Source organism: Myotis davidii, unplaced genomic scaffold (assembly GCF_000327345.1).
Source record: "Myotis davidii unplaced genomic scaffold, ASM32734v1 scaffold436, whole genome shotgun sequence".
Lineage (NCBI taxonomy): Eukaryota > Metazoa > Chordata > Mammalia > Chiroptera > Vespertilionidae > Myotis > Myotis davidii.
Genome location: NW_006292604.1, coordinates 3,922,502 through 3,930,149, shown reverse-complemented (window position 1 = coordinate 3,930,149; position 7,648 = coordinate 3,922,502). Strand labels below are relative to the sequence as shown.

The window sequence follows — 7,648 nt, the reverse complement described above, 5'->3', positions numbered from 1 at the left end:
TGCAATAAAATCTTTTATGGGACACTCCTCAAGATTGCTATATGCTAAGGGAGGGAATAAGATATATTTTCATAACTTTTGACTTCTATAAAGTACTTTCCTCCTCACTGCAGCATGGAAAAGCTCTAAAATTGTATCTCATGAGGAGAGTAATCTGCAATTATTTACAGAAGGTTCTCACAATATCTCATTTTATCACTTTTGTGGAAAAACAGAATAGAAAACCAAACTTTCATGAATATTTAAAAACCCATACCCACTGGGGGAGGGAGGAAAGTAAGTTTAGATAATTGCAAATTCCATTTCAGTCAGTGGTACTCCAAGTAAATGTTCTGTCTCAATGTGGCTTACATCTGATCTTTTCACATGATGGAAGCTAATGTTTCTTCTTGCTCAAGTGAGAATCTTGTTCCCATGCGAGAAGACGGAGACAAGCAAAGAAGACTGGGCTGAGTATCTGCCACAGATACCCCTGTTCTGGGCTGCAGGGGCGAGGGGACCATTGGGGAAGTTATTTGGCATTTAAACAAGTGATTCCCATGGCAGCTGCTGAATATTTTGTTAAATGATTTTCTTCTCTGACCTTTATTACTAATGAATCTTCCTTAAGAAGCACTTAAAGAGTAAAAGGAAAGGTTGTTTTTATTAATCTCTTTTCTCTTTGCCCACAGAACCCAAAGAAATGGTGTTACCTGGCAAGAGATCTGCACTCTCTTATGAAAAATCAGACCAAGGTAATACTTATTGTGAATTGATATATTTTTAGTCTGTTTAACTCTGATACATTAAACTCGTTGGTTTCCTTGATTACTGGTTTTAGCTATTGAATATGTAATAGTAAATCATTATCTGAAAAGTAGAGGGAATGGTTTATAAGGAATACCATATTTATGAAATAACAGTAAAATTTTAAACATATTTTAGGTTATCAAAACATTGTGGATAATGGTCAATTTTCTGACACTACATTTATCATAATATATGAATAGGATCTTGACTAGGAGAATATGTTCTCTTTGTTTGGAAATAACTCCAATTAGTTTATTCACATTTACAATAAGAGAATTAGATTCTTGTCAGAGAACAGTGATAAGAATTTCCTTTTATTCAAGCATTAGTCAGATGGTTTTACATATTGCTTTTTGAATATGCAAAAAAATTTCAGTTAAAATTCCTCTCAAACTCTTGAGTTTTATGAAGACACCATCATACAAATCATATTTTCTTTGGAAAGACTGAATTATATCATACAGTTGTTGAATAGCATGCCTGATTATGCTTAACAGTTGCATATATAGTTGCTAAATTTTGAAATTGCTATGTGATTTATTTACATATGTTGGCTTAAAAAATATGAACACTTATACAAATATCCTAATGATATATATGGGTAAATAAAATGCAAGCTACAGATATACATGTGCATATTTTATGAATAAAGGTACTATCTAAAAGCATTTTTTTTCAGTAAGGTTTCTAAAAGGTTAGAACTGTGATGGGCATTATACCCATATATTCAATGAATGTTATCTATTTATAGAGCTATGAAGGTAGGATGTTACTGTATGTATATGCATAAGAGATTTATTGAAATGTATATTAGACTGTTTGGGTCTAATTGAAACTGATTGGGTTTTACTTTTGACAAATTGTCAAATTCCTGAAAACAAATGAGTGTTGAAACAAAGGTAGCATTTAAATTTAATGGACATCAGCAGAAAACTGGTTTCTGACCTTGAATTTGCAGTTGAGCAAAAATAAATTGTTAGGTTGAATTACAAATTGTGTGTTTGTACTTATTTCTGATTTCAGTTGATACTTCAAAGGAGATGTAAATCCCTTAAGGAAGCAACTTCTCTCTCCTAAAGGCGGTTTGGAATTGTAGGCACTCTATTCAAGTTTTAGCTATACTAAAATTTTAATGGAATCTATAAAGTATTCTTAAATAGTTAGTGACATCAATGGAGAGCTGCATTTTGCATAGCACTATTAACTGTGACTCCCCACAGAGAGACATTGCAATGAGCACTGATACCTAGACTGTATGTGGAAGATGTTGACACTGAGTTATGTGATGTAGACATAGGAGATAAGTAGTAGATCAGTGCTTGTTGAGGGGAAATTGATGGGCGATGACATAGTAAGAGAGAGAAAGAAAGACATGGAATGAGTTGAAGCCAGTGGGGAGGTTCAAGGATCCATGCCCATTAGGATAAAAGGATAAAAGGAGCACAGACTATCCAGGATTCATTCCTGTGAAATTATTTTTTCAGAGATATGTACATGTTCATGTACATACAAATGTACATATGCATCTGTTTTTTTATTAGGCTTTTGTTTGTTTAAGACATGAAAACACTTTGAATTGAATGTAGGAAAGGGAAAGTTGGGTGGGAAGGGGAAATTTCCATTAAATGAGTAGGATTTCTAGCATTGTGTACCCAGAGTATAATATGTGTTTCCTCCCATCATGAGAATAAAGGGACAGTTCTGTATTTTGCCAGAATCCGAGTGCTTTTGGTCTGATAAAACTCCCGAAGGGACGATGTTCTAGGACCTGTGTGTTTGTGCAAATGCTGGGAGTAGAGTGTGGAGGAGTGACCTGGGATGGGAGAAATGATGTTTATGTTGTCATGTCTCTAAACTGGTCATTTGGATTCCATGAAATAGGGGTGTTTGCAATCTTATAAACAGTTTCCGTTAGACAATGAATGCTAATGAGCTGATGCCGTGTCTCTAGTATCTTAGATGGAATATTTATGTTTCATTCTATATAATAAAAGCCTAAGCAACCATTATGGTGGAACGACCAGAACGACTGGTTGCTATGATGTGCACTTACCACCAGGGAGCAGACGCTCAATGCAGGAGCTGCCCCCTGGTGGTCAGTGCGCTCCCACAGGGGGAGCACCACTCAGCCAGAAGCCGGGCTCACGGCTGGTGAGCACAGCAGTGGTGGCCTCTCCTGCCTCTGTGGCAGTGCTAAGGAGCAGTGAGCCGAGTGGTAAGGAGTAGCAAGCAGGTAGGCGGTAAGGAGTGATGGGTCCCAGGCTTGGCTGAGGGAAACCCCTCCACCCCATACCAGTGCAAGAATTTCATGCACCGGGCCTCTAGTGTTTAAATAAAAGACTATTCAGGTGTATTAGTGATGGTGCTATTTTTAGGGACTGGTCAGTTTTCTCAGTTTCACATGAGGGCTAACCCACTCCTTTTGTGTAGGATTAACTCTGGCAATAGAGCTCAGAGGGCAACCTATTGGATTAGCGAGCATGCTTGGGTATAAGGATACCTGAAAGTTCTACATTCAACCCTTTTAAAAGGGGCATTTAAATAGCTCTTCATATTATATATTATTATGTGAAGTTATTTATGTAATTTAGTGACAATATTCTTAATTTTGTCATCCAGAGAGAGGCAACTTTAACTAGTCAGGACTGAATATCCTTCTATATAGCTAGTGTGATTATGTAAAAAAAAAAATAGACACCATTATTCTGTTTCATTTTTATATAGGTTTATATGTCCTGAAAATAAATTGAATTTCAATTAAGAAAATGTCATGCCTGAAATTTATTTTTATTATGCAGGAATGTTAAATTTTATTCTTAAATATATCTGACTTTTTCTGTAGGAAATTATAATTGTAATATCAATCCTTAATTTATATTAAAGATGCAGTAATTTTTTAATGTACTTTAGGTTGAAATCTAAGTTTAATATAAACACAATTTTGAGAATTGGAAACAAACTGTCATAAGGCTAGTATATAGGGTTATTTATGTTCAAGAGCACTAAAACTAAGTTATAAAGATATAAGAGATTTGTTTAGAGATTTGTTTCATCGTGTTTATTATTACTGGCTGTAGAAAATGTTGTGGTAATAATGCTTGTTGAGATTTAGTTGAGACTTAAAAGGATCAAAATCTTCTGATATTTTAAGAGCTTACCACAAATTATATTGTATATTATTTATTACATACATACTGCAACATAATAATGAAAGTAAAGCCTCAAAACTTGCAGGTTGATTAATAAGTTAATAACCATGAATTTAAATGAGCATTAGAAGCATTTCTATGGCACGTGATAAAAATAGTGATGTAATTGTCACATTGTCTGAATTAGATTACATGTAAGACATATACAATGCTTTGCAGAAATATGGCTACAACATCAGGCCAAACATGCTCCCAAAGAGAATTTAAACTGAAAATAAGGAAATAAAACATTGAAACATTTTCATGGAGATGTGATTAAAAAGTAATTTTTAAAGACAAATTTACATGAGAGTTATTATGATAATTTTTATGAATTTGCCTTTTTGGTTCTCATGATTTTTGTTATTTGCAAAAGTGCTCATCAGCCTTTACTCTTCTGAGTATTAGATTCTGTGGGATACTTCACTTTCTTAAAACTTAAAAAACACTCCCAAGACTATAAGTTATAGCATTGTCTATGATCAACTCCTGCTAATATTTAAATTTTTCCATCGATTCTCAACCTGTGTTACTTACCCTATTTTTTTAATCTCCTACTCCATAACAGACCCTACACATTTTTGTCTTTTTCTTATGCTGAAAACTCCACTCTGAATACCCGATCTTCTTTCCCCCATATTCCAAAGTCTACATATAACCAGAAAATTTCTCTTTACAGAATCTTCTGAATTCCTCATTATACAATATCAATTTCTCTCCCTTAATCTATATTCACTCGGTATGGTTGCCTAGTATCTATCACACTGATTTGCATATAATGCTATGTAATAGTTCTTATGTGTGCATGTATGTGTTGAGATTTAGTTGAGACATATATACACAGTTTTTTTATTATATGTAAAAGTACACATGCAGATATGAGATCTTTGTCCCCTTCAACATGATTAAAGTAGATCCATCTGTCACCCACTATTACCCCCACTTGTAAGTGAAGTAGATAAATTGAAATGAATGAGCTCCTTTCATTTCGAGGATTTCCATTGAAGGAATATTTAAAAGGCTAAAACATTCCTTACTATGAGAGTTATAATTTTGCTATGCTTTGTAATTAGGAATACCTTGAGAATCTACTTTCCCTTTATGGTTCTTCAATGAGAATAAAACCAATATTCAATATTCAAATATACTAATATATAAAGCAAATAATTTTCAACTATTGAAACATACTCTCTTCACCAAAGAGAGATTGCCTAATTGTATTCCCCATTGGCTTTGTTCCACTTTGCACATGTCATTGGAGAAACATCTAACTTGAGCTACACAACAAAGGCACTTTTGCCGAAAGCCAACAAAGCCTTTTGAGGATATTGCTTATCTAACATCAGGATCAATAGAAAAAGTATATTGTCATTCGCTACGTCATCCATTTATTCATTCATCTATCAGTTCATTGTTTACCTACTACCTTCACAAGTGTTCTAGCTGGAGTGGAAGTACATGCAGAATTTGAGAGTCTCTTATTCTGTGCACGCGCATACACCATACACAACGGCATACAGAGGGTACAAAATATATCCTTTTAGCCCTGGATGGTATGGCTTAGTTGGTTGGAGCGTTGCGCCATACACCAAAAAGTTGGAGCTTTGATTCCCGGTCAGGGCACATACCTAGGTTGCAGGTTTGATCCTTGGTCAACTGGTCAATGTTTTTCTCTCTTTTCCTTCCTCTCTTTCTCAAATCAATAAAAACATATCATTGGATAAAAAAACGTCCTTTCACATGCTTGTAGAAGCTATCTCCTTGTTCCTATCATTTTTCACATCAATGTCAATTTCTTCCATGTCCTTCTGTATATCATCATTCATGTGGATGGTTGGAAAGCATTAAAGCAGTCCATGATAGCTATTTTAAAGTTTTCAATAATGGTTGAATTTCATGCCTAGGAATTTTGTGGCCATTTTGGATGTGTGTGTATGTTTGTGGATATGAAGTCTGAAATAACATATTCCCAGCTCCACAGTAGAATCTCTTTAGGCTAGGGCTCTGGAAGTACCTAAACTCGAGGTATGGAGGTTGGGAAAGGACTAGGATTATTTGGGAAGTTGAGATGAAATTAGGACCATTGGGATTGAGACAGGGCCTTTGGGAGTTGGGGCTCTCAGGGAACTGGTAATTCCCAGTAGAGGACTAAGGATTTTGAGGGAATTGGTTTCTTTAATGCTTTAGCCCTCATGTTAGTTACTATTTCTTCGGTTTTGCGGTACTCAAAGTACTTTGGAAAGGGAAGCAAGTCATTACAGGCAGAGTGGTGTGGGCAGAGGCAAATAATTGGTAATGTGGGATGTCCATTGCACTTTGAAAGTGCATATATTCGTATGTTTGTTCCTTTCTATCTCTAGGTACCTGTATTTTTAATGCATTTGGTATTTTTAAAATTATACCACTAGATGTCAGCAGCAACCTCCCCGGGTTTCTGTGGCCTTCATTGGTAAAAACAAAAAAATAATTGCTGCTTTATTAGAACACTGTCGGAGAATAGTAAGTACTTATTTTAAAAGTATAAGAAGTATTTCTTAAAATATGAGGAGGATGATAAGCATCATAAAATACTTTGAAATTGTTTTTTTAAACTGGGGTTTTTGTTTACGTGAACAATTACTTCTCCTTCTAGTATTCTGTTCACCAATTAGATGGCATGAAGAACCATGTGTGAGGATGAGTACTTTGTTAGAAATTATACCTGTTGCCAAAACTCTAAACTTCTGTTTCAATACTTTATGATTATTTTATGCCATGATTGCAGGAGTATTTGTGCTTTGGGTTTGTTCTGTTCTGTTTTTGTAGAAGAAGCATTTTCAGTGCTTTGGCCCATCAGAAGACTGCGTGGTATAAATTTTTCAGCATCCACATCTGCACACTGTTTACTTAGAACTGTCTAAACTTTCCTGGATCTGTGCTCTGTTGTTTCAAAATACTCAGAGCATTTTGAAATATGCCAAAGAGTGTAATGGGTATTTGCTCACCAGTTGATAAAGAAAACAACCTAGAAACTGAAAAAAAGAGATATTTTTGCATGAATTATAATACACACAATTGTTTAATCCTTAAAGCACCAGGTAAAAAAGCATCTCATTCCCCCTCAGAAATCAACAAGAAAATTATAGTATTGGCCAATGTTTATTAGACACTAGTAATGTTATTTTTAAATAATGTCATTAATATCCAGTCAAATCAGATTCACATTAGCAGGAAGATTCAGACTAATCTGTTAGATTTTAATCATCAGATAGAATTCAATCTTAGGTGATTGGCTATGATTTGACCAAGTACCAAGCATATCTATATGTACAAAAGCCTACGTGACTGTTACAACCGAATGACTGGTTGACCAGTTGCTATGATGTGTACTGACCATCAGGGGGCAGACAATCAATATAAGAGCTGCCCCCTAGTGGTCAGTGCACTCCTACAGCCAACCTCCTGTGGTCCCTCCCCCCGGCGGGCCAACCTCACACAGTCCCTCCTCCTGGGCCCTAATTGGGGGGCCAGCTGACCAACCTCCCGAGGTCCCTCCTCCTGGCCAGCCATCCCCCTAATAGGCCTCGATCACCTGCCAGCCTGAGAGACCCCACCCATGCACAAATTCGTGCACTAGTTTTAAAATAAAATTAAAAAATGTAGACTTATTCCCATTTTTCCCCCTTGGAAAA

The 7,648-nt window shown here is 35.7% G+C and overlaps 1 protein-coding gene across 3 annotated transcripts in view; it reads left to right on the top strand.

Annotated features, from left to right (window-relative positions):
• The first annotated feature begins 669 nt into the window (after window positions 1–669).
• Window positions 670–7,648, top strand: part of INPP4B (inositol polyphosphate-4-phosphatase type II B) — a 464,775-nt gene continuing 457,796 nt past the window's right edge. For all 3 annotated transcript variants that reach the window (XM_006766076.2, XM_006766075.2, XM_006766072.2), the window contains exon 1: window positions 670–734. The gene's annotated coding sequence lies outside the window, so the exon portion shown is untranslated. The remainder of the gene's footprint in view (window positions 735–7,648) is intronic.